Source organism: Epinephelus fuscoguttatus, linkage group LG10 (assembly GCF_011397635.1).
Source record: "Epinephelus fuscoguttatus linkage group LG10, E.fuscoguttatus.final_Chr_v1".
NCBI classification, from domain to species: domain Eukaryota; kingdom Metazoa; phylum Chordata; class Actinopteri; order Perciformes; family Serranidae; genus Epinephelus; species Epinephelus fuscoguttatus.
This window is the reverse complement of record NC_064761.1, coordinates 4,938,358-4,962,767: the sequence shown is the minus strand read 5'-3', so window position 1 is coordinate 4,962,767 and position 24,410 is coordinate 4,938,358. Positions and strand designations below refer to the sequence as shown.

The 24,410-nt window shown below is 40.7% G+C and overlaps 1 protein-coding gene across 1 annotated transcript in view; it reads right to left on the bottom strand.

The window, feature by feature from the left end:
* LOC125895872 (inactive N-acetylated-alpha-linked acidic dipeptidase-like protein 2) overlaps positions 1-24,410 on the bottom strand; it is a 791,425-nt gene that overhangs the window by 640,801 nt on the left and 126,214 nt on the right. The window contains exon 2 of the mRNA XM_049588047.1: positions 21,446-21,483. The gene's annotated coding sequence lies outside the window, so the exon portion shown is untranslated. The remainder of the gene's footprint in view (positions 1-21,445; positions 21,484-24,410) is intronic.

Here is a 24,410-nt window from a genome sequence, read left to right as displayed (position 1 = left end):
CTGCTATCTCTGACAGCCCTCTGGAAGCATTGTTTTTTTTCCCTCTTTAACTAAGTGCGTTAGCGATTAGCTTACCTTGCTACGTTAGCATATTGTTAAATTTAACTGAACTTGAACTGGCTGACTGTAAATGTCTACGTCTTCTAAAAGACAATTTCTTGCAACTCATAAACAGACATTTACACATTTGGCAATTATTTAACATAATTCAGTATTAACTTTAGCTCAATGTTAAGTGAATAAATATGATGTTTCCTAGCTAATGTTCCATTCATCTGCCTTAATGATTTAGTTTGTTTACACATTTTTATGACTGCAGATTTATTAAATCAGAGTTTTATTGATTGAGACATGGGGTCCATGTCATTGGTTCAACAGCCCATTGGTTCGACATCCCATTAGTCCAACTGTCTGCGGTGCTAAACGGCTCACGGCGGGCGTATGGTGTGCCGCGACCAGCTTGATGCGGAGCAGGCTCACAGCTTATGAGTTTGTCACTTTCTTTTTCACTTTAACCCACACCATGATCTTTTCCTGACCCTAACCAAGTGGTTTTTGTGCCTAAACCTAACCAGACCTTAACCACAGGGCATCATGATGATTTCAGAACGGACTTCGGAACAATGAGTTTAATATGGTCGGAACAATGGGATGTCGAACCAATGGGCTGTTGAACCAATGGGCAGTTCCCGAGACATGATGCCAAATTTAGCAACAAACCACAGTAATATAAAGAAGGAGATGAATAAATAACTTTAGGCATTTATTTCAAACGATAGGCACACATAATTCCAAGCATGCTATAATGGGCTATTTTCTAATATACTGTAGGTTGACAATGCAGTCAAAAGGGAAAGATGGGGATATAATGTACCGACGCTGAGTAACAGACTTGTAATTCTAGCTGTCATTCTCTTCCACAAATTCTGATTTAATACTTTTCTGCTCTCCAAAACTCATTTGGTTTTATTATTTTTATGCCATTCAAAGCATGTGAAAATATATGTATGCATTAAGAGTATGGTGTGTACAAAACTACGGGACAAATCATATCCTATATTGATTCAGTAAGGGATGTTATTGATCCGTTATTGTACAGGATAGGTGTTAACCTGTTCCTGTATGTAGGTAGGCGACAGAAACTGTACCATTGGCCATGGGAACAATCCTGCTTTGATCTGGCTGCATGTTCAACACACTGTTGTTGAGGCCACAAATTTAGCTTGTTAGCAAAGTTACAGACATCGAGAGAACAACAGGCACTTTTAGAAAAAGCTAATTTCACGTCAGTTAAGTATCTGTTAAAAAAGTCATATTTGCTAAACTGAAGATGAATTACTTTCGAAATGAACCACCGTTGAGGTAAGCCACCATGATTATTGTACCGCAGTAACCAGAACTATAACTATAATATTATTACTTTCAATAATGTTGTTGTAAGCTACTGTCATTACCTGCATCTCTCTCTCTCTCTCTCTCTCTCTTTCTCTGTCTCATTGTGTCACGTGGATTACTGTTAATTTGTTATGCTGATCTGTTCTGTACAACATCTATTGCATGTCTGTCCGTCCTGGAAGAGGGATCCCTCCTCAGTTGCTCTTCCTGAGGTTTCTACCAATTTTTTTCCCCGTTAAAGGGTTTTTTTGGGGGAGTTTTTCCTTATCCGCTGCGAGGGTCATAAGGACAGAGGGATGTCGTATGCTGTAAAGCCCTGTGAGGCAAATTGTGATTTGTGATATTGGGCTTTATAAATAAAATTGAAATTGAATTGAATTAGCCACTGGGACTAACCATAGACAGTCAATGCAACTAATTAGCTTTCTGCTAATTCTGCTATCTCACGGGAGGTTGCACCTAAAATCATTTCTACAGTAGCATCCTCAGGAATAAGGTGGATAGAGTTTATTTACAGTGGAAGCTGGTGACAAGCTGTCTTCTATTATTAGATTTAGAAGTAACTTTGTGCCAGTAGAAAATGCAGTGTTCCCAATGTTTTGAAATTTACAAGTAAGATTTTTATGTATTACTAAAGAAATATCATGATGAACCAAATCATTAATTAAAACAAATGTCCACATTTCTCAATCAATCAATCAATCAGTCAATCAATCAATCAATCAATCAATCAATCAATCAATCAATCTCACAGCGGATAAGGAAAAACTCCCCCAAAAAAACCCTTTAACAGGGAAAAAATAATGGTAGAAACCTCAGGAAGAGCAACTGAGGAGGGATCCCTCTTCCAGGACGGACAGCCATGCAATAGATGTCATACGTTTTTGGGATATTTATGGACACATAAGATGATTTATTGCATATGCATTTCATGTGACTTAAAGTCCCATTAGGCAGGTGTGATTTTAAAAGAAATTATGGTGTAATGTTGTATTAACACTGGGTGGGAATAAAACAATTTGCTCGATTGAATTACATGTAAGTACATGTAAAGTACATGTAAAGACGTGATTAGATGCAAACTCTTGCTGGGCAGCGTGATGGACACGATGGACGTGACGCGAATTATGTGAAATATATGATCTAAGTGGTGCAAAAGAAGCAAGTAGCGTGATTTTGCATTATATGCTTCATCTGAACTTCAATGATCAATTCGCGCTGCGATAGCCAATCAGCATTGAGATCCTTCGGGGACAGTTCATTCATTCATCAATTCAGCGATTTCATGCGTTATTCCCGCAAAAAGCGAATCAAGACAAAATATTCTAGTGTTCAAACTGTGGTGGTGAAAAGGCCCAGAAATACTTGATCCCTAAGGTCAAGTTAGAAGCAAAACATGTTTACTAAAACTGAGGAACCCTGAATGGTCTCACTCTGGGGAGAAGCCTTAGAACAAGGTGACCTGGCAAACATTGTGATGGTGAAACATTGTGATGGGAAACAGATGTTGTTGCCAGTAACAAGATGTGGTAAAGCGGCAAGGCAACTTCTGGAAACGGCAAGAAATCATACCTACACACATACATAAAAAGGGAAAGTTAGGTATAATGTTTATCTGAGGAGGAGTATAAGAATGTTAATTTAACTGTTCCACAGGGCTGTCTCATTGTTTTGACATGTGAAGTTTGTTTGTGTGTCTTCTTCAGGCTGCAGATTGAGCTCTTGTCATAAAGACTCCTTCAATAAGACTTGCGTGATTAACGCGATGCAAAAACATAGGATATCCAGGTTTGGGAAGTAACGGAATACAAAGTTACGTCTTGAAAATACATAACATGAGAAACTGTATTCTGTTACAGTAACAGTTTAAAGTAGTGTTATCCTGAATACAAAAAAAAAAAGATTACTTAAAGGGATTACTTTATTTGTATGTTTTATTTGCTCTAACACTGTGTCCTAACTGAATGTGATTCGAGCGAACAGCAGTTGTATTGTATTGGTCTTTTATAGGAATGTCCTTATTGGCTGAGTGCGACATGGCGCTGCTGTTTTGAGCTGAACTTTTGTGGTAGGCCCTGTTTCTATTGATTCCTGTCACTCACTTTGAAAGCCCCGCAATGGGAGAAAAATGGCTGATTCATGAGGTTGTAATGAGGAATTATCTATATAGTGCCTCCCCAAAAACCAAATTAAGGTGACAGCTGGCTGGAGGGAGATCGCCAGGGTTTCTGGGAAACGACCATCGCTAATAACAAACTACATGCTGGTGGCTGTATTGTATATAATTTCCAGTTAGTATCACAATATACAAACATAGAGAGATAGCGAGTACTCGCCAAACTTTAAAGTGGTTTCATCTCCAGTCGAGTGTACTACACAGTTGACAGGTAGCCTACGTGGTTTGTTTACATTACCTAACAGAGGTGCATAGTTAATGAATTCAGCGGGGACAGAGAGCAATGCTCGCTTGCTGTTCGGACACAGTTTAAAATTCATATGCACCACTTCCCAGAAACAGATTTTTAAAAAAGTGTGAGCGGTGCACCTGCCACAAGACAATGGCAGAGGAGATCCTCAGACAGGACACTGTTTTCAGGATGGAAATATAGGACCCAGACAAATGAGTTAAATGAGTAACCCTCCCAACACTGAAGACATCACATGTAAAAACATAATTAACACATGTAATATCAATGTGAAAATGCTGAGCATGGGCAGTCTGCCTACCACCGCCACCTCCTGCTCCTGCACTAGATCAATAAAGTTACTGTGTATGTTTAAACCATGGTGTCAGGGTGAGGACCTTTTCACTGATTTTGCTACATTAGAACTCCCACACATTGCAATTTCTAATTTAACCCCCTGAGCATCTATATTCAGAGATGTATACATAGAAATCATCCACGGACTGCAACATCAGAGCTGACAGCAGAGTTCACATACTGTATGGCTTCACCACCACACTACCCATGCTGCTCATTAATCGATGGCCAAATGTCTCCCTCCCTCCCCCTGATTACATCTCCTGAGTTAATGAGCCACACGCTGAACATCCTCCCTCCCTCACTATATATTTCACTATCTCTCCTCCATCCCTTTCCACCTACCTCTCTCTCTCTCTTTATGTCACATAAACACACTCTTCAGTTTCATTTGAAGTGTCGCTGATCCCACTTTAGGAAAATATTAGAGACTTTTCGTTTCCAGAAACACCATGGTTATTCATCATATCAGTGGGAGGACAGTCTACCAATTATCAGGAACCACTGTTCCAGCAAAGTGCTGTGAGTATGCTTTGCTGATTGTTCCAGACTGCTAATTGATTGCACTCACTGTCGCTCTTGTCAGATGAAAGCCTGGTCTCTCTGAAAAGATTTTCAGGATGCTGCACTAAGCATGATTTAAATGCAAAAATACACCTGTCACATCAGCTTAAAATGGAGAGGATTTGCATGCAGAGGAGTGCCTCATACTCAAAAACTGGAGATGTACTTTTACCCTTTGACCCAAGTGATACTTGGGAGGGATAAATCTTGTAAATAGTATTAAAGTGGTATCTTGCTTTTGTTATTAAATATATTTCTGGTAGAAATGGGTCACTGGAGCAGACACATGCATGTACTGTTTAAATGTTGGGCCCAAAGGAAGTGAGGTGATTCAGCATAAACTCAAACCCTACACACTGCTACCCCTCCATCTGCACAGTGCCATCAATGATCAGGATTTTGTCTTTTAATCAGACTTGCTCATGTGATCACCAAGTGTATAGGTTTGCATATGGATGGTAAGGAAATGACCCCACCTATATTTTGGGAGCACAAAGTTGTCCCTACCAATAATTGAGGGAACTCATTCAGATTATCCTCATTCTAACAGTTCAGTGCACAGACAAATCGGCTGATTCAGTAAGGGGCAATGCATTTAACTTTTCAACACCGACGATTCCATTAATGCCCAATCAGAAGTGTTTTCAGTTAGTTTTGGTATTCCACCTCCAAGAGCAACGCGCAGTTGCTTAAACGTTTCCTCCTCCAAAGAGAGTCTCAAAATGGGTTCTGTGTCTGTCAAACGGTCAGCCCAGCAATACTGAATGCACAGCACACAGGCATCTGAGCAATGGAGCAAATGGAGCAAATGCATCTCCATTATTCAATTAGGGGGAGCAACGATATGGTTTTGCTTGCCAACTTTTTTCTCCTTAAAAATACACATCATATGATTTTACTACTTTCAGCAACTGACAAAAACAATTGGGCCTAGTTAGGAAAAAAAGACATTTGAAACTCTCTGATCATTGTTATATTTTGTGAGTAAAAATCTGAATCTGCAGCCTAACCAGTTAAGTGTCTCCGTCAGGTAAATGTAGTGGTACAGTATTTTCCTCAGAAGCACACGTATAAAGTTATGGGGATATGTGGGATGTGATTTGATTGTACAGGAAGTGTTGAACATGAGCAAAAATCTTGCTGAAACACGTATGAGCTATCCAAGTCCAGAGAGCCTTATTCCCTATTCTTTTTGTTTTTTATTTGTCACCTTTTGACTGAATTTGTGTTTTCCTTTACATAAAAGTAGACATTTCCATAGTAATTTGTTGCAAAAATAAAATAAAAATAAAAAATCACCAGAATGCTGAAAATGAACTGTTTGATGTTCAGAATTGCCTGTGGGGAATTTTGTTAAGTCACAGTGACAGTGACCTTGACCCAGGGATGCAAACAGAAAATGGTGAAAAAAGAGAGAAGGATACAAACCCCCTAGGGGCGTCCAGAGGCATGCTCCCCCGGGAAGACATTTTTTTGGAAATATCAGCTTTAAAGGGTGCATTTATAGTCATCAGACCGACAGATACTAAGGAAGCAGTGCTGACAAGAAAAACTTCTATTCTTAGACATCTAAGGGGCCTACTCAATAAGAGACAGCGGTTAAGTTGTAAATTGTGTCCTCAAATGTACAATGTTCTCTCCTCAATACTGAAAAAACATCCCCAGTCTGCCTAATGAGGTCATACCGGCCAATATTTCCTGTGGATTCAATGAGGAAATAGGCCTACAGGCCTGCCTCCAATATTGGCAGGGGAAAATTGGAAAATTGAAGTGCCACAAGGAGGCGACATTTACCTTGACATTTATCATGATACAGGAACTATTGCAGGATCATTCACTGCACTTTTCAAAAGATAAAATGCACTGGTAACTGGTGGATCTTTCTTTTACTTTGAACAGCATGGTAATGTATTTAACAAGAAAAACTTCATTCATTCATTTATCTTCTAACCGCTTCACCCTCTTGAGGGTCGCGGGGGGGCTGGAGCCTATCCCAGCTGACATCGGGCAAGCGGCAGGGTACACCCTGGACAGGTCGCCAGACTATCGCAGGGCTGACACATAGAGACAGACAACCATTCACGCTCACATTCACACCTACGGACAATTTAGAGTTATCAGTTAACCTAGTCCCCAATCTGCATGTCTTTGGACTGTGGGAGGAAGCCGCAGTGCCTGGAGAGAACCCACGCTGACACGGGGAGAACATGCAAACTCCGCACAGAAGGGCTCCCACACCCGGGCTCGAGCCGGCAACCCTCTTGCTGTGCGGCGACAGTGCTAACCACCACACCACCGTGCCGCCCACAATGAAAACTTCTATGTGTTAAACAAGAGCCAACCAACGACAAAAGCGAATGTTTTTACCTCAGATGATCTCAACACTCGTATTCTGCGCTCAGAATCAGTCATTTCAGTCATCAGTTATCAAATTGTTTCAGCTGCGTCTTCGCGCAACTCTACTGAAGCCGTGGATGCCTCGCCAATGGCCAATCATAGTGCTTAAATGATACACATGATCAGCTCACGATGTCCCCTCACGACATATGCTGCTGAGAGTTGTTTTTTTCAGTTGTAGATTTGTTTTGCTCAGCGCAGTTCACTCATACGAGTGTGGTTCATTCTCACAGCCGGATTTGCAGAATATTCGCGGTGTTGTAAGGTGGTGTGGAAATATCGCAATCACAAGAAAGAGATGGACATGAAGTCCCAGAGACCTTGACCTATGACTTCTGTTTGTGCCAAATTTAAAGAAATTCCTTCAAGCCATTGAGATATTCCATTCATGATGGATGGGTGTGTAAAAATATAATGCCTCTGGCCATGGCATCAGCGGTGCGGAGACATAAAAATGAGCTACAAACGTGTCTACAACTGTGGTTTTAGTGATGACTAAAATCTTGCTTAATCTTGCATGAAGACAAATCTCCAACAATACACCTACAATATTCTACACAACCATTTATTTTGTTGGCTCCCTCAGCCCATATGTGAAGTAGAAAGTGACACAATCAAGGTTTAATATTACCAACAACAGAAAACATAGGTGTGAATAAGTGGGTTTCTGTGACACTCTATTAAAGGAAGAACAATCTCACTGTTGAATCACCAAAGGTCCTATACACCGTATGTTGTAGGCATTGTTTAATAGCCGCCTTCATACTCCAGTGATGATAAGGCCCATGTGCTGAATCCAGAGCTCGTCTCCATTCATCTCAACTTAACTCCATCGGACTCCATTCATTACCCCTCGCAGATAACCCAGCCACGGGAAAAAGGCAGAGTCAGCGGTCGACACACTCTGAGATACACCAAATCAGTCTCTCTCTTTTCCTGTGTCTCTCTCTCTCTTTCTCTCTGATACAATAGAATAAGTCTGTGGTCTACTTTAGTGCAGAGTTTTCACTTTCCAGAGACTAAACTTGGGGTTTGGTCATGGTCCTTGCCTTTTATATTTTCTTCTTCAGATGAGTCTATGCTCTGCTCAAAACCCACTGAGGAGGATGTACCACTGGTGAGCCAAATTTCAACATCAGTTGGTGTAGGTAATAATATTTGGCCTATAAGCATTTCTCTGGGACAGATTTTCTCTAGAGGCAGAAATAATTTCAATGAGTGAAACCAATCCAACCAGTAGGTGTTTGTCTAATTATTGACTGAAGCTGATAAAGGCAAGCCTTAAGACAGGGGTAGTTGATATTATGAAGCCTAGTGCCTCTTGCAATGGAATGTAAAAATAAACCTACAATTTAACACATGTTCATAAATATAATTCTATGTTATTAATAACGGAAGTGTTTGAAGCACAAGGTTTTGTTTTTGTCAATTATATTTGCCATTTAGTCAACCCAGGCAACAATTAGTTTCTCCCACTGTCATTTTACATGGCCAGCCGCATTTCTTTTGCCTGCAAGACAGTTCTTTTTCTGAGTATTTGGACTTTGGAGAGTGTAAGCCAGTAAGGCCACTGAGGGGTTTTTTGGGGAGCTTTTCCTTATTCGCTGCGAGGGTCCAAAGGACAGTGGGATGTCGTATGCTATAAAGCCCTCTGAAGCAAATTGTGATTTGTGATACTGGGCTTTATAGTATAGGCTGAGTGGGTATGGGAAAGGTTAAAGAAAAAAATGTATGAATGAAGTGGTGAAAAGTATGGAGTTAAAGGATAACTTGCTTTTCTCTGTCCAATCTTTACAAGTTTCAGTTAATGTCTTCAATGGGAACCAATGGTCTTGGAATGGAATGCGACAGCAATTGGCAGGGAAGTTAAAAAAAATAATGAAGTATTGAGAGACAGTCTTTTCATGGGATTTGTTGATATCAAGCCAAAATTGCACTGCACTTCCCAGAAGATGGACCTTTTTAATTTTAGGCACTCATGACCTTTCATCTGAAACTGCCCTCAGGACACCTTTCAACGAGAGATGAGCCATTTTGGCTTAAGGAAATGTAGTAGTAGTAGTAGTAGTCGTAGCAGTAGTGGCAGGAAGTTTCAATGTATGCATATTTACAAAACTTTTGAGATGCAAATACATTTAAAACGCTTAAGATACTGCATATAGATAATGATGGCTGGGATACCACAGCTGGTTCTATTTTGGATCAGGTTCCTGGTTGCAAAATACACAGGTCCAATAAGCTCAGATGCCAACAACTGTCTTATCAAACCTTTCAACTTGCTCCTTTTTTATCAGGAAATACTGATGCACAAACATTTAGGACAAACATCACTGGCAGCAGATTATATCAAGTCTTGTTATTTACGTTGAAATGAAGATTGCAGCTTTTGTCTGGTTGATGTGCCCTCTGCAAGCTGGTGTCTGTATTGAACCAAATATTGTTTCTGAAATACAAGAAGGATCACTCTTACATCATTCTATGGTGCGTTTTTGTTGTCCAACAAGACAAACAAGAGTGGTGACACCTCTTGAAAAACTGTAATCTGGAAAATCTGTCTAATTTTGTCACGTCAGGCTTTTTTCTTCCTCATCACCCTAATAGTTTTGCAAAGGGGCCTCCATCTAGAGATTTGTAAACTAACCAACACATCAACGTTTGGATGATATTCAGTCATGGACTTTCCATGTCAAGATATGATGTGCAAGGTACCCTGGGTGCATTGGCTGTTGACGTTCTGGGATACCATGTCAACTTTAGCCTGTTGTATGCATTTTCTGTTTTCAAAATACACTTCTGTTTTCACAGGAAATGTACAGTTTGCATACAGACTGTTTCAAAATAAATGCACTGCATCAGTACAACACTGCAAATTAACATGTTTTCCAAACACACATGGTTGGGTTTACAAAAAAAGAACAGGGTTTGGCTTTACAATCGAACAGCCGCCTCCCGGATGAAAGTCAGTGGTTGCTGGACCCATCCACCAGCCCTCCCTCTATTAAGATTTCTACCGCCTAAACTTTTGTTGTTGTCCTGCTGCGTTTCCCCCTGACACTGGTGTATCGCTGGTGTCTGACATCCAAAGTTACTAACCAAGCACTCGACTTCGGAATGACACCAGGTTGAATTAACACACAATGGTTACAGATATCAATAACTAAGTAATAAGTAACATTACTTGTAATTGTTTAAAGTAAATCTACTTTTATTCTATATGTGGATTCAGTATTGAATTCTGTGGTGGTAAAATAGTATCAAACTCCAAAGCTTCCCTGTGTCAATTATAGGATATATCTCTGTCATGAAGTGGAAGTTTTGAGATATATGAGAGAACTGTACATTATAAAAATACTACATGAGCATGTTGCTCTTAAGTGTTTTGCAAGCCTATGCATGCTGGAAACCATGTGGTGCAAGACACTTAAATAAGTACATCTAATCACTCCATTCATTTTAATTTCATTCTCTGATTATGATTTCTGTCACGCTGACTCTCTCATACAGAACTCAAAACTGAAGTCACTGAATAAATAGCACATGTAGCTGAGTGAAAGAGAGCAATGGGAAACAGTAATAAGCAGAGCTGACCTGCAGAATGAGAAGGTGTATACTTGCTGTATGTTGATCTGTCAGTCAGCCTGAGTTTCCCAGCTACACCCAGGCCTCATCTTTCCCGTCAGCCTCTCCAGTTAAGCCAGTGTGATTGGGACGGGGGTAAGCTGCAGGTCAGGCTGCTCACGACAAGTCATCACCATCCGGATTAAGAGAAAGAAAACCTGATCCACTCTGTGGTACACTCTGACAAAGTCCTCTTTAGATTCACTAGTGTGACACACACACACACACACACACACACACACACACACACACACACACACACACATCCTCTCTAGGTCCAGCATGCCTCTGCTGACTGTTTCTTACTGTGCCACATGAGAATCCAGTGTGTGTCCAATCACATTACAACTCTAACAACATTACTTCAAGGTGAGGGCAGACACTGTCACATGTAATGCTGAACCATACTGCAACAGTGTACCACCACCACTACTTGTGCTACTATAGCTCCATTTCCACCGAGGAGTACAATGCTGTTCAGCTCAGTTAGGTATGCTTTGTCTTTGTCTCAGTAAAAAATAAGCTTGTTGGATCTTGAACAGTGGTCTGTATCTTTATGTGTCTTGCAAAGGTGTCACATCATCTACTATCCCCCTCACAACCTCGTGAAGTCAGCTCATACACTGTATACTACATCACTTTAGAAAAGATGACATGATCTGTATAAAACATACAAATGGAATATATTTGTTGTTTGCAGAAATGTAAAATGCCAACATTTTCTTGCGGCAACTAGTCTGCATGCTACGGACACATGTTGGTCAGTACCACAAAATAAATGAGCACTGGCAAGTTTATTTTTCACCTTTAAAATGTTCCACTTGGTACATATCTTCACAATTTGCTCTTGTCTTGATCTTGTTCACAAAGAAGTTAATCTTAAGAACAATGTGTTCCTGTCACATCAGCAGTGTATTACAACACATAAATAAGCAAAGATAGAACAAAGCTATGGGCCAGATTTACCAGTTTATTAGAATTCATCCTCTGGAGGCCATAAAATGTCATGGCAATATATCCATTAGTTGTTGAGATACTTCACACACTGACATTGCCATCCACAGAGCCACCTAGTAAACTTGGCTAGAAAGTAAACCTAATTTCTGAAGTGGATTTTTTTTCTTAAAGCTTGTTAAACATCAGGAAATCCATCAGGTCCCTGTCCTGAGGGTGAACACCACTGCTGCAGGCCACCAGGTCTAGGCCAATATCGACTTAGCTCTAACTCCGAATTACCTTCTTCTGGAAGCTCCTCCAACACACCGGTTACCATGGAAGCCATTTGAACAAGCAACCACCACAATTAAAACCAAGAAATGCTATAAAAAGTTCACACCGAGCCCCTGAAACAAGTCCAATGACTGAGGGTGAGGAATGAAAGTGTCTTTGCGTCTTGTTTTTAGTTTGCTCATTGTTATCCATGTTTTATGGCCCAGGCAGAGGCTCAGCGTCTTAAGTCTAATTGACCGTTGTTTTATGTGAAAGCACAGCTTGTGTTGCTCTAAAAAAGAGTTGATTTTATTTCCAAGCTAAGAGATACTGCTGAGTTTATTAGGCAAACAAAAGTTAGTGAGGAGAGGTGGGGGGAGAAAGGGATCCAAGAGAAGAGAGGAAAAGAAGGGCAAGGATATCAGTCGGGTGGGAAAGAGAATATGAAAGAGGAAATGAAGAGAAGTAAAAATGGGGTAATTTGCTTGTAATTTACTTTCAGAGTATGTAGATGAGGGAAACATCAGAATAAGCAAGGCTATTCGGGGGGGGGGGGGAGGGGGGGGGGGCAGATACACCCTGTCAGGGCTGATAGACTATCACAGGGCTGATACATAAGCCCCTTTCACACTGCCTCCTCAAAGCAGAAATTTCATACTGTTATGCTTTGCTGTTCTGTATAAAAGGTATAATCATGGAATGTGAGGGCAGAGTTGTGTCGCCTTAAGGGTGGCAGATGAGGTAGTAATAGTGCCTGTTTAAACAGGACAGCTGGTAGGATGAGATCATGGGTGGCACGGGTGTGATGTTTTGATGAAACCTAGTCTCAACCCAAATTGTGGAATACCAGCGCTTGGTCAGTGACTTCCAGCGTCAGACAGCGATGAAAAAAGCTGTGATATGCGGCCGGTTGTCCGGGGGAAACGTGGTGGGACAACAACAAAAGTTAAGGTGGCGGAAGGGGTGGTGGATGGGTCCAACAACCACCAACTTTTACCATCGAGGCTCGTGTGTAATGCCAACCACGTACTTGTGTTGGCAAAACATAACCATGTGCGTTTGCTGTTAAAGGAAAAAAAGGGGGGCTATAGAGGTACACAACCATTCATGCTAACATTTATACTTTAGAACCTGGAACCCTCTTGATTTCAGGCTACACCCAAGCCCATCTGTTTTTGCTTTCACTTATAAAAAGTCAAAGTAGCATTAGCATAAAAAGAAAATGTCAAAAATTGGATGACTGCATCTGGAATTACTTTTTTAAAGAAGGATTTCTAAATGTTAAAGGACTTCAAAAATACCACTATCACTTGAATGAGTAAGTCATGTTGTGTATGATGTGTGTGTTTCAGTTTATTGAGTTATGCTTATGGTTTTTGTTTGTTTGTTTGTTTTTCTTTAATAAAAAATGTGTCAGTTGAAGTACTCAGTGATGGTTTCATGGCAATCACACACCTTTCCACTTGTCAGTTATATGTTGTTATAACATCTTTATTAATCACATGGGGCAGCGGAGGCAACAGTGGCATTAAACACGAATGTAATAAAGAGAGCCAATGTGGTGAGTAGCTCACTCCAGTACACTTAGCTAATGGACAGCAGTGTGTGTGTGTGTGTGTGTGTGTGTGTGTGTGTGTGTGTGTTAGTTTGTGTGTGTCCTGCTACCAAGTCCTTCATCTTGGTCCTGGCTCTTATTGACTGTATTGGAGGCCATAAATCATTGTGTGTGTAAGCATGCGTTTGTACTGTGTGTGTGTGTGTGTGTGTGTGTGTGTGTGTTTGTACATGGCCCAGTGCTTCTCTGGATGTGAGCAGCAGCACACAGCAATCTCGGGTCAGGGAGGCAACAGAGCGAGCAACGTGTGTGTGTGTGTGTGTGTGTGTGTGTGTGTGTTTGTGAGAAAGATAACCGTGACAGAGCAACAGTAGCCAAAGTGGTAGACGGGCCATTGGACAAGATGTACCTGACTGTCTGTCTGCTTCACACCTTCTTCACACGGCGATGTAAATTCTTTTCACACCAGTGGACACTTCAGTCACAAAGCCATGAGGCTTGTATACACACACACACACACACACACACACACACACACACACACGTGCGCACACACACAGAAATAAGCACGATGCAACTGACCAGTCTACATCAATACAGTCCAGCAAAGGGTGTTCTTTTATACTTTTTTGTCCTTAACCCTGCTTTGTAAATCTCTCTCCACATTTTTCTCTCCATCAGGTTGATGGTGGGTTGAGTACAGATGGTGTTGGTGAACTGTATCTGACGTTAACTGCCCTCCATTAACATTTTCCAGAGTGCTGCTGGAGTGAGCAATTGAATGGAGCAGTCAAGCAGATGCACTGCGGGCAGCCATCATATGTGTTCACACACTGACACACACACAGACAAAGATATAGTCACAGACAAAGCAATCTATGACACTACTGGGAAACAACAGTGTTGACATTTCAGAGTCACAAATTGCTGCATGTGGATGTGGGGGGTGCAGAAAGGTCTGGAAATAAGCTGTGCTATCAGCTACTATTACTGATGTATAGAAATGTCAGACGCCCAAATACTGCTGAATTTATATCACATTATTGATCCATTTCAAGGAGGAAAGACAGTGTCAGTTAGTTTAAAGTTATGTTTTTTTATTGTTTTGTTTTTCTTTTTTCCACAATGGCACAGATGCACAAAAGTCAGTGTGAAAGACTCTAGCTGTGTCCCAATTCAGGGTCTGCATCCTTCGAAGGGCGAATCTGAAGGCCGAATACGTCACAACGCTGCACGAAGGCTGTCCCAATTCGTCCAAATTCAAAGGCTTTTCCAAATGCAGCCGACAAATGCATCCTCCTTTTCCCTGTATTCAGAGGATGCACCGCTACTATCCTTCGTGGCCTCCCATATCCTAAGATTGTTTGCATGCCTCTGTTCAACCCGGATTCTTTTTTACAATGGTGGCAGGCAGCAGTACCGGCAGCAGCACTGAATACACTTAACATAACAGATTTTTACTTAACGGCAGAAGTTCAAGGGGCCTTAAAACCTCTAAATGGATGTTAAAATACGTGACGTCAGTAATGCTAACATGTAGCCACCGGCTAAGTTACCTGTGAAAATGGGGTGTTTTTGACAGAATGTTGGACTCGCCCACCCTCACGCTCAGCATCACGATGACGTAGCCTCGCGCCACCAGAGCCTGGTTTCTATTCACTCTGAATTTTGTCTGGATTCTGGTTCCGGTCTATAGAGAGCGGATCCGGAATTCACCAAATTCACCAAAGTAAAAATGTTCACCAAAGTAAAACTTTAAATTCTGGCACACCATCGATTTGGGGTGATGAGGGGTGTAAGAAAATCGATTAACTTAATGGCTTGAGGCTTTTCTTGTAAATTATATTCTTTAAATTAAAAAGTTTCACCGCATTTTTATTAGCTTGGTGCTTTTATTTTGACGGAAAAGCACATCCATCGAATTTCGGATCCTGTCTCACTCGCCCTGATTCCGATTCCTTACCAAAACGGCCACTAACGGGCCCAGACTATGGTGACGCAGACCTCCTGTCTGTTTCTGTAAGCTGAAACCATCTCCCTCAGTGGAAACGAAGCTTGTATTTACTTGTATTTCACAGATAAGAAACAATAAATTGTGAAGACAGTAAAGCCTCCACTAAAATAGCATTTTAAGTCTTGTGTGTGATTTATCCTTCAGGGATTTATACTTCGGGATTTATCCTGGCTTCATATGAGCAGAGGAAATCTCTGTTCGTCACTAGGCTAATGTATACCATGTAAAATGCCATAGGCTGGTGCTAATAACCTTAGCATGTTGTATTTGTTTGGAAAAGGTGTTTAGTGTGACGGTTGTTTTGTCTGTGAATGTTGTGAGTTGTAATGGAGCCAAATTATGTATCGTAACCTTTGTTACATGCTGCTGTTGTCCCTGGTTTTATATGAGACAAGGGATAGATCGCTAGACGCTAGGATAATTTATACAATGTAAAATGCCATAGACTTGTGCTAATAACATTAGCATGTTGTATTGGTGGGGGAAATGTGCCCAGATAAAGACAAGTGTTTGTCAGTTCTGTGACTTATAGTGAAGCTGATTTGCGTACTTATGATTGAAACTGTCTCCATTAAGCCATGTTTAATGTGTGTTTAATGTGAGTTTTGAATAAACTATATAAATAAAGTTTTATTTGAACTAAACTTTACAGCACTTAACACAGTCCTCCACCTCCAACTAGTGTTTTGGAGGTGTAACTGCAGTGTGACACAGGCACACCACCGCAGAAGTAAAAATTATGTGCAGATTTTTTTTTTTTTTTTTTCCACGACTAATCGATTAGTTGAAGATTATGTGCAACTTTAGTCGATCAAGACTTTCTTTGGTTGACTACAGCCCTAGTTATATCATTATTAGTTGGATCAATCATTTTGCCTGTTGACATAACAGAAAATATGCTTTACATTTCATTTTGTTGTGGGGAGCAAGGAGCAAACAGAGGAATTTATAAAACTCCGTTCACAGGGGACAAGAATACAGCCACCCTCAGATGGAGGTACCTGTTAAGGCAATAATAAATAGCCCATTTGTTCTCCATACATATTTGTATGTAAAGGTTACTTAAATTAACCCAAATCTTGTACAAAGACCAAAGTACAAATATAATCTTTAGATCACAATAAGTGAATGTTGTTTTTGCATGGGGGTGGGAGTTACATGTCTGTCCTGATGTCACCTTTTGTGAATCTTTACATATCTGAGATAATGTGATCTTGTGTGTTTACCTTTTGTCATGCTTCTCTCTTGTTTAGAACAATCCTTCAAAAAATGGAGGAGAAAAAGTGGAGCCTCAACAGGCAAAAAAAAAAAATGGGACAACTTAAACAAATAAAATAAAGTATGTGCAGGTTTGGATAATGATATGGAGACTGCATTTGTTTTACCCAAGTTAATACATACTTTGATATTCTTTATTTCTTGAATCTGTTTAACTTCCTGATGAAAGCTTGACGCCAAAACGTGTCGAAGGACTGTATTTTTAATAAGAATAAAGGCATTTTAACTGCTTTGGGAGAGTGCCTTGGAGTTTTTTCTTCGTTTCTTCACCACTACATGAATCCCATTCCGAAGAGCACCTCAAACATACCTCTTTTTGAGTCCATGATGCACTTCTTTTTGAAGACTTTTTTAATAAATACTTTGCATTCCTAAAGCAGAGGAAATCAGTCACAACAGCAGCAATTTTCTGCAAAGATCCAGGGACAGGGCAGGGGGTCGGCGGGAAGCCCGCTGCTGCCACCTGGCCCTGGTTTGTCCTCATGGATGAGGTTTTAGGCCTTCCATTGCCCCTCCTGTCCTAATTGCCTCCATCCCTGGGGACACACCAGGGCCAGGTGCTGCAGTGGGTGAGCAGCATGTGGAGGATGAGGAGGATGAGGAGAGGTAGCCAGGGCCAGCGACAGGAGGGACAAGAAAGAGATGAAGGTAAAGACAGGATGAATTGTTGGAGCTGCTAAGAGAGGACATGAGGTTGCAGAGGGAGGCCGAGAAGAGGAGGGAAAGAGAGAGAGCAGGGAGAGAATGGACAGACTTTTTAGTTTATTGGAAAGAATGGTATGTAGGCGCTGATTTTTTTTTTTTTTGGTTGTTTTTTTTCTGTTCAATTAAGTTTTATGTATTGCTGTTTCTGATTTAAAATGTTAATTAAAAATATTGTATATAGTTCTGAATTGAAATCTTGTAACCTTGTTCCATTATCCGTTCCAAATGTTGCATATAGTTAAATTAAAATCGTATTATACATTATCGGTTCCATTTGTTATTTACAAAGTGAGCTTTTGAACTACTTTTCAGTAACAACACAATATATATATATTTTTTTCCTTTGATAACCAATTATTTACAAAGATAAAATCTGAACATTTCTAACTATTTACAAGTTTACAAGTGGGCATTCTTAACATGTACAACTATTTACAAAAGATCAGCAGAAATTGCTATTTACGGAGGCACGGGTACCCACCGTCTGCCAAGATGAAGTACCCAGGAGGAGGGTAGATGGCCGGCCTGTACAGTGAGCTGTGCCAGAGTACTCTCAAGTCGAGCACCGACCAATGCCAAAATATTTTAATACTGAAATTAAGTCAGGGCTATTTACAGGGTTCGTACACATTTAACTTGGTCCAATTCAAGCACTTTATAAGCCCATTCAAGCATCTAAACTGAAATTCAAGCACTTTTCAGACCTTGAAAATACAGCATTAAAATTACAGCATTTTCAAAGATTTTAAGCACCTGTATCAACCCTGTATCAAGTCTAATGGTTAAATGACACTAACCATATATGCCAATCTATAGTTTATATGGCTAGTGTTTGTCACTTAACAGTATCGTTTATAACAAACTACGCTAGCTATATGAACATTAATGTCGGTTAAAACAACGGCTCTCTCTCAGCTGGAGATAAACGAGCTGCCAGTATTGCCAGAGCAGTCTCTCCTCTTCCTCTAACAAAAAGTAAATAAAAAAAACAAAACAAAATGACAAATTCTGGCTCCATTTTGTCACCGGTTTGTGCGTTTGTTTGCCGTCTGTTGTGTTTTTCATGGGCTTGGGTGACAGGAATCATGATGTGATGACGCAACCAGTAATCCTCCATAGGCTAGACCGTCCCATTTTACAGCGGTTGACGGAGGTGCCTCCAAAGGACTAGCCTTCAGAGGCTGCGTGGGCCGCGCCCTTCGAAGGATGCAGACCCTGAATTGGGACACAGCTAATTAGTTGCTATATGGCATGTTGGACAGACCAGACTTTGCTAGCCCTTCCTTCATCTTCTCCTTACTGTCCCTCCTCCCCTCACATTATTTTTATTATTAATATTTATCACATTAATAATCCAGTATTTCCCACCTGCAACCCATCTGAGCGTCTCTGTGTGTGTAACAAGCACAGTGTACATATGTGAACCCACCTATGTAGGTGCATGTTATTACCTGCCCTTTAAAAAGCAGGAAAACACTGCACCATTCTGACTGTGATCAAGTTTTTGTTGGTCAATAGTGCAATTGCTTACCGCTGCCTCAAAAAAGCAATACACCAACAATGTGCCTGACAACACCTCATTTTAATACCTACACACCCACAAGCGCACGGATGGACATAAGTACATTTGCTACTAATGGGTGCTGGTTGTGTAAATGACAACTGTGTCAGTCTGAAACTAGCAATGGCAGTTGCCCCGTGCCCTGGACTGGGTGTAAGAAGGGGCCCATAGTCTTTCTGGAAGGATATTCTCTTTGTGCTGAACTCTGGCAGAGCAGTAAGTCCACATGTAGGTGTGCTGCAGGGCCATTAATATTTAATATTGCTTTAGGCCCTAGACCTCCATTGTTTTTTAAAACACCAATTGTTCCACGTTCCTTCACTACCATGAACAACACCACTGTAGTGTATTTTAAATCAGGCCCATGTACAGTGCCCTGCTGCTGTAAAAACTAATGCACAATTTCTTTCAAGAAAAAAAAAAGAAAAAAGAAAAAAAAACCCAGCATGTATACAGTTTGTTAGTTCTAGTAACCTGAAGTTTTTAATAACAAATTACCGATTTCTATATACAGCTTGGAATCCAGGTAGTGCATTAAGTGTCTCCATAATTTTTTGGGAAGGTCTGCAGGTGGCTTTTTATAGCATATGTCACTTTTTTCACGGCCAGGCAGCTTGAGAGGCTATTCAGCCATTGATTAACAGTTGGTGCTTCAGTTTATTTCCACTGTTGAGAGGAAATAAACTGGGTTGGGTTTTGCCTGTAGGATACAGAGACCGTCCAGTTGTAACTATAATTTTGATTATTTCATGTTATGTCATGTTTCATATTTTTTTTACTTATAATCTTGGCCAGTACCAGAAAACACCCTTGTCCCAGATGAGCATTCACAACTTTGAACAATTAAAAAAAATGTGTTTAAAGCCTTCAAAATCTAAAACTGCTACTGCTATAATCATCTTTGTTTTAAAATAGCTTTTTTTATTGTTGACCTTTGAAGATGTGTCCCATATTTTTAGCAACTCCATCAGATTTCTACAAAAACATAATTTTATCAGGCATAAAGGGGGTTAGCTATATCCTGAGGACTCCTCTCTCACTTCCTGGTTTCCAAAAAAGCAGGAATGCTGCTCAAGTTCAGGTAAGCTTTCTATTTTTTTGATAAATTTATTAAAAAAAATTGCTATTGGTTGTATCACAAACATAACAGGTAAAATCTGTCATCCTTCAAAACTGTGTAAGAATTTGGCTTAAAATAACTTCATACGCTTCCTGTATGAATGTAGAGCCAAACCATGTTGTTTATTTCTAAAAAGCGTGACACATGAATTTGGCTTAAAAATAACTTGTGGTTGACATCCCGGCATAAAATAGGTTGCAGCATCTCAGAAGCGTTGCTGCCTGAACCATGGTTTGGTTGGACGTGGTTGACATCTCAGATTGGTTTGACATCCCATTAGTCCGACTGTCCGCAGTGCTGAGCGGCTCGCGGCGGGCGTATGGTGCGCCGCGACCAGCTTGAGGTGGAGCAGGCTCACGGCTTATGTGTTTGCCACTTTCTTTTTCACTTTAACCCACACCATGATCTTTTCCTGACCCTAACCAAGTGGTTTTTGTGCCTAAACCTAACCAGACCTTAACCACAGGGCATCACGATGATTTCGGAACGGACTTCGGAACAATGAGTTTAATATGGTCGGAACAATGGGATGTCGAACCAATGGGCTGACGCAGGACAATACCTAGCGCATAATACGTAGACATGAAAGGCCACTGACAAATCTGCGATATGTGATGAGTATGTGTTGTCGGATCTTATCTCTGACATCTGTTATGTATACTATTCAAGAAAAATTTCAATCATTGGGAGCTTGGCCCATTACAAGGTTTAATAGTTAAGACTTTGATCTTTTCAAAATGACTTTACTTTCATAATTGAAGCATAAATATAAAAAATCCTAAAAAAAAAATCAGGTTTTGACCCAATTCTCAAGAATGAGTGATAATCAGAAAAGAGACCCAAGATGCAACAATGTGGGTAGAGAGGTAATGTTAAAGATACAATACCGCAGAAGGTCTAGTGTAGTATTTTTATCTCCTTGCACTTACACAAACAATCTACTATGTCCCCTCAAGGATTATTGTCAATAAACGGCTGTAGGAGAGTGGGGGCGACATGAGGCCCATTTATCGTGTAACAATTTCAAACAATTATTAATAGTGTTATATTGGGCTTCATGGCAAATCAAATAGGAGTTTGCAATGCATCACTGTTTGAGCACAAAAGCATTTCCCTGGCAAAATGGCGTTGAATGCTTAGAGCAAGAATTGTAAACACATTCACACACTTCCTCTCAGTTTGATCTCTGCTGGGTTATTTCAGTGTTGTAATAGACAGGAGCAAAACAGAAATGTATTTATGGTAATGTGTCATGTTTGTTACTCACGGCTAATATCCTGGAGTGGATCTGGCGTTTCAAATGGCCTGAAAGAAAAAAAAGAAAGGTGAGATGGAGGAATTGTGGTCTACCTGCATTATTCAATACAGAGAAAAATCTTTGTGTCCAAGCATATGGAGTGGCCTCTCTCAGCGCCTGGAAAGAGTCAGAGAGGAAGAGAGGGAGCTGGAAAGAGGGGGAGATGAATAGTCAGCGGCATATTTTACAAACTCTCTCCTCTGCCTCTCACTCCCTCTCCTCCCTTGAGAAGGAAGCTTTTGTATCACTTCTCACAATACTTCACTTACTGCTCTCCCTCTGAAAATAGCACAGATAAAGGCTGAGAGAGAGAGAGAGAGAGAGATAGAGTATGCCAGTGAATCCTCAACATCCTGCAGATGGACAAAGTGGGTAGATCTGCTTTTCTGTCAGTTTGTATACAAGAGAGAGAGAGAGAGTTACTCTGAGAACAATTAATACATACAGACTGAAAGATGGAAGAGAGAAAAATGCATGACACAGGAAAGATAATGAAAAGAAAGTGCAGGGAGCTCAGAGCTAACTGTAAAATGGTTTCAAACAGTGTTGAGCTTGCTACTCAAAAATTATGGATGTTATTCTTCACTTATGTCAGTAGTATCTTTTTTTTACCTATTACTCTGCTACTTACTATATTTTCTGTTACGCTGCAAATTAGCAAGTTTTCCCTGTGAAAAAAAGGAAACATTTTCTTCAAAAGTAAGGGACAAAATAGGTCATTATTGTTCTTTCCAAAATAGAGTGTTCTGATTTTGTGCCTCTTTCACCACCTCGTTGCTCGTGAGATTGTTGACTATTTTCTGATTAGCCTTAGGACCATTAAGACTGGGTGAAGCTTAGGCAATTAAAACAGAATCAGGTTTATTGCCAAGTGGAAATATACATACTTTTTGCTTTAAATTATCATCATTAAGTAAATGTTGATTGTGCAATGTAATGGCCTTAAAATGTGACACTGTCGGCTTTTAAGTTGGTTTCCCATAGACGCTTTTACTATTAATGTCAATGTAACAGTATAACGTTTGGTGGCCTGGGCTTAGCTGGACACAAAACAATTCTCCTTAGACGTTCTGTTCTGTTGCCTTGTTTTAGACAATGGAGGATGATGATGTGAGTGGTGCATTTGGAAATATTCATTCCAGATATGAGAGCATACTCTGGCACATACTGAACCATTGGTAAATTCAGAGCGCTGTCGGAATGTATCGTTCTGTTATCCACAGTACTGCGCTCTTGGAGTTCTGCTATTGTTACTTTAAAAAGTAAACACTGACCAATAGGACCAGGCTGTCCGACCCCTATGCTCTCACTCAGTGGATGAATGATTTGACAGGATTGCCAAACATTGGAGGACGGCTCTTGAACAGTTTCCTCTGGTTTGTTTTTCTATTGAAGTTAACATTAGCTCATGCGCTAAAAAGTTAGCGTTACAGAGAAATCCAATATTCCTCTAAATACCCCCCCCCCCCCCCCCAATTTCTGAATAGGTGGACATTTTAAGACACCTACAGTACAGGCCAAAAGTTTGGACACACCTTCTCATTCAATGCGTTTTCTTTATTTTCATGATTATTTACATTGTAGTTTCTCACTGAAGGCATCAAAACTATGAATGAACACATGTGGAGTTATGTACTTAACAAAAAAAGGTGAAATAACTGAAAACATGTTTTATATTCTAGTTTCTTCAAAATAGCCACCCTTTGCTCTGATTACTGCTTTGCACACTCTTGGCATTCTCTCCATGAGCTTCAAGAGGTAGTCACCTGAAATGGTTTCCACTTCACAGGTGTGCCTTATCAGGGTTAATTAGTGGAATTTCTTGCTTTATCAATGGGGTTGGGACCATCAGTTGTGTTGTGCAGAAGTCAGGTTAATACACAGCCGACAGCCCTATTGGACAACTGTTAAAATTCATATTATGGCAAGAACCAATCAGCTAACTAAAGAAAAACGAGTGGCCATCATTACTTTAAGAAATGAAGGTCAGTCAGTCCGGAAAATTGCAAAACTTTAAATGTGTCCCCAAGTGGAGTCAAAAACCATCAAGCGCTACAACTGAAACTGGCACACATGAGGACCGACCCAGGAAAGGAAGACCAAGAGTCACCTCTGCTTCTGAGGATAAGTTCATCCGAGTCACCAGTCTCAGAAATCGCAAGTTAACAGCAGCTCAGATCAGAGACCAGATGAATGCCACACAGAGTTCTAGCAGCAGACCCATCTCTAGAACAACTGTTAAGAGGAGACTGCGCGAATCAGGCCTTCATGGTCAAATAGCTGCTAGGAAACCACTGCTAAGGAGAGGCAACAAGCAGAAGAGATTTGTTTGGGCCAAGAAACACAAGGAATGGACATTAGACCAGTGGAAATCTGTGCTTTGGTCTGATGAGTCCAAATTTGAGATCTTTGGTTCCAACCGCCGTGTCTTTGTGAGACGCAGAAAAGGTTAACGGATGGATTCCACATGCCTGGTTCCCACTGTGAAGCATGGAGGAGGAGGTGTGATGGTGTGGGGGTGTTTTGCTGGTGACACTGTTGGGGATTTATTCAAAATTGAAGGCACACTGAACCAGCATGGCTACCACAGCATCCTGCAGCGACATGCCATCCCATCCGCTTTGCGTTTAGTTGGACGATCATTTATTTTTCAACAGGACAATGACCCCAAACACACCTCCAGGCTGTGTAAGGGCTATTTGACCAAGAAGGAGAGTGATGGAGTGCTGCGGCAGATGACCTGGCCTCCACAGTCACCGGACCTGAACCCAATCGCGATGGTTTGGGGTGAGCTGGACCGCAGAGTGAAGGCAAATGGGCCAACAAGTGCTAAACACCTCTGGGAACTCCTTCAAGACTGTTGGAAAACCATTTCAGGTGACTACCTCTTGAAGCTCATCGAGAGAATGCCAAGAGTGTGCAAAGCAGTAATCAG